The sequence below is a fragment of the Octodon degus genome, unplaced genomic scaffold (genome assembly GCF_000260255.1).
Source record: "Octodon degus isolate 3935 unplaced genomic scaffold, OctDeg1.0 scaffold00022, whole genome shotgun sequence".
NCBI lineage: Eukaryota > Metazoa > Chordata > Mammalia > Rodentia > Octodontidae > Octodon > Octodon degus.
Window position 1 is genome coordinate 15,492,216 of NW_004524598.1, and position 3,609 is coordinate 15,495,824.

At 47.3% G+C, this 3,609-nt stretch overlaps 1 protein-coding gene across 3 annotated transcripts in view; it reads right to left on the minus strand.

The window, feature by feature from the left end:
- The window catches only part of Prss35 (serine protease 35), a 10,349-nt gene extending 6,850 nt beyond the window's left edge, over positions 1–3,499 (minus strand). The window contains exon 1 of one of the 3 annotated variants that reach the window (XM_023711968.1): positions 3,418–3,499. The gene's annotated coding sequence lies outside the window, so the exon portion shown is untranslated. Of the gene's footprint in view, positions 1–3,229 lie in introns of all 3 variants that reach the window. The other 2 variants (XM_004628303.2, XM_023711969.1) reach the window with 2 other exon arrangements.
- Between the last annotated feature and the right edge of the window lie 110 nt (positions 3,500–3,609).

Here is a 3,609-nt window from a genome sequence, read left to right on the forward strand (position 1 = left end):
TTGTGCATTAGCATGCCCCTCTCTCATATGCTGCTGCAGGATATAATTTTCCATTAACTCATCAAACAGTTCCTGGAGGGCTAGCATGGGGCAAGGACCATGCCGTCAGATCAATGACCCTGTGGGGCCAACTCCAGCTTCTACCTTAGTGAGTATGGCAGGACACACCAGTGAGTGCATAGCCACCTTCTAAAGAGTCATTTATTTATTTGGTACAGGGTCTTGCTCTGCAGCTCAGACTCACAGTGATCCTCCTGTCTCAGCCTCCCCAGGTCTGGGATTACAGGCATGTGTCACCAGGCCTGGTTTCAGTGGCTGGCACAGCTCGGGGGCCAGCTCAGCATGTTGTACCGGGAATCAAAACTGGGTCCTTGCACTTGCCAGGCAGGCACTCAGACTGCCGAGCTATCTCCCCAGCCCATAACCACCTTTTAAACCCTGGCTGTCCTTATTTAGCCACTCATTACCGCAGGCCCCTGTCCCTCAAGCATCCCTGCCTGGCCAAGCGCAAGAAGCCAAGTTCGATCCCCAGTACCGCATGCCACACTGCCCCAGAACGCTGGGTATGCCATGCCAGCTCCCCAGCACTGGGGTGGCTGAAACAGGAGGATCACTAGGAATCTGATCTGTGTAGTGAGACCCTGTATCAATAAATAAATTACAAATAAAAAATAAAGTTTTAAGGCAATAAATCGGAGTTGTCATTAAGGTTTTGGTAATCAGTTGCAACAGCTCAAGGAAGGCACAGGAATTCTGAAGTTGTCAGCCCTGTATGTTTAGAAAGAAAGAAGTAAGAAGAAGTGGTATAAAATAGAAAAGAATATTTAGTTCATAGGCCCTGAACATAAATAAAAATTTTAAGAAAAAAAGTACATATTTCAATTTTAGAGCTGAAAACCAAGATAATGACATATTTTCATTGTGATAAGGAGCATGTAGTAGAGGAAAAAGTAACGAGTAGGTTCAATAAATTTGTTCATCGAACAAACGCATACTGTTAACCACGCTGTGTATCGCTTTAAAGCCTTTCCATCAGATCTCTCCCATAGTTCTTCTCCGTGAATAAGTTGAAATAGAATTTTCTACAGTTTCCTGCAGCTTCAAAGCAAACCCGAAGTGAAGCAACATGGGTAACTCACTCAGCGATCCTCTGGAAGGTTCCATCGCCCGTCCTGCTGAGGAGCACACATGCTATCTGGGTTGCTACCACTAGATGGCGAAGTTAGCCCGTGAAGGGCAAATGGGCTCAGGCCTTTAAACTGCTTCGTTTCTCGCAGGTGTAAAAGAGAACGTATATTAAACCAAGAGACCCTGAGGACAGGGTCTGCTTATAGCGTACTACGTGGTACCCACACAGGACATCTCTCACGCTTAGAAAGCCTACCTAGGTGCTCCAGAGCCCACCCTGTCGAGCCGAGCACTGATAACAGTACTGTCTACAGCCAGACAATTTTTGGCAGGTGGTTCTCTTAAACACGATTGAGCGCCAGCACCCTCGCGGGGACCTACAGCACCGCTGAACGGTCTGCCAGGCTCGCTGCAGTTCATCTCAACGCCGAGGGAAATCTCGACTCTGCCAAGTATTTCACAGATGTTTATCGAATACTTTCTAATTATGACTAAAGGACAAGCTCCCCCGGTTGTGTGCGGAGGATAAATGGCAAGACAGTTCATTGACGGTGTGCCAGCTTCTGCTCAAAATATCATACCGCAGCACTATTTGCAAGCTCAGTTTCAGGAATGAAGACGGAATAAAGTCTGCTTTAAAAGATTGGCAGCCCTGAAGGGAAAGAAAGACGGTCAAGTTACACAGATAATTATTTTACAGGAACCCATAACTTCTGCTTCTCATCACAATAAAAAAAAAATAGCCTCTCTTTGTTCTGTGAGCTATTTTTCCAGGACTCGTACATCTCAATTTATGCAATAGATGTGCTGTGTGTAAATAAAATTTGGAGTAAATGCCACTAGACTTTCACCATGGGAACTCTGCTAGCTCTTTCATTTGTTGATTTATGAAGTGCGTGTTCTATGGCTCCTGACATATCTCCATATATTTTTAAATAGAAGTCTGAAAAGAGAGAGTGTCTACCAGTGTACTAGGGTTGCCAACTTTCAGGCTCTACTACAACTTACGGTCCCAGGGCTTTTGCCTAATCACTCATTGACTTTACCTGAATGAAGCTTTTAAATTTTTTTAACTTTTAATTATAAAATAATGAGTTGAGTACTAACAATTTGATCCAGCTCGTTCCCAACCTCCCATCTCAGATTTCTCATCTTCGAAGTTAATTCGGCGCTAAGGTGAGGCAGCTTCATCCTCCCAAATCCTGAGTCTGATCCTGCTGCTCAAATGCAATACACACGTGGATACTTCAGGCCTCGGGTGCAGAAAGATAAATGATTTACTCAGGCAGGGAGATGAGCCCGCACTAGCAAGCAGTTATTTTAGCATTTAAAAAGCAAATTGCATGTAGCAATCATATACTAAACAATCTCAAATTTAAAAAAGTGAAAAAGATATTTAAAAGCATACAGGTTTCCCACCTATCTGGAAGAAAAGAAGGGAGTGTCTATGTTTACCCCTTCTCTCCCTAAAGAAACTTCTGTAACATTTTATAATAAAAATAAAAGCAAAAAAAAAAAAAAAATAAAAGTCACTGTGATACTTGGTCATCACGTTCAAACTGAGATGTGTGATTTGGCTTAAGTTTTACCATTGTTTCTTCTAAATTATAAACCTGATGCCAAGCATAATTCCCCCAGCAGCAAAAGGATTTAACAAGACAGATGTACTTGGAATAAGGTGAAACTTGATTTCACAAATGAGAAAGGTTCATGGGGTGGGCGTAGAAACCACAGGCCGCTTCTTTTTGAACCAGCCGTGGTCAGCGAAACCAGGGGGTGCGCTGGCACAACTTTTCCAGCTCAAGCCTACGAAAAGCCCAGAGCAAACCCTAACCCCGTGTGCCCGTCGCTCAGCTCCAGCAGCTAGCAATTCTTTGCCAGTTTTCATGGGTCCCTCTCCTTTCAGCTTTTCTTGTCTTTGCTGGGGTATTTGGAAGCAAGACTGATTTCAGAGGCGGGGGGCGCTCTAGCTTTCACAGTGACTCTGCCAAGGAGGCTTTTAAAGAGCAGACTTTCCAGGAATGGGTTTTGCACCCTTTTCAAAGGCATCTGTTAATAATCCTAAAAATGAAGCGGGTCCCCTCTGGCGCCGCTGAAGTACCCGAATGGTGCGTCTAGCCCAGTGCAAACGTCCTTGCTGTTCGCCCAAAGCTCCGAGGGCGGACGCACGGCCGCCTGCGCGGGGCAGCTCCTCGCTCCGGGGCCCCTCCAGGGACCGCCGCAGGGGGGTCCTGCCTCTCGGGGCTGGGCAGGCTCTAGGGTCGGCCCTGCCCCGGCTTCCGTCCTTACCCGTAAGGCGTCTTCGGCCGTCCAGGGCGCTACCCGGTGGACGCGAGCGCTCCGGGCGGGCAAGGGGACCGGCGTCTTCGCCCGGGCGCTCAGCGACTGCGGCGGAGCCTAGCGGCGGGGAAGTAGAGAGGAAGGGGAGCGGCGATGACGCAGGGAGCGGGGTGGAGGGGGGCGACAGCAAGGAGGGGATAG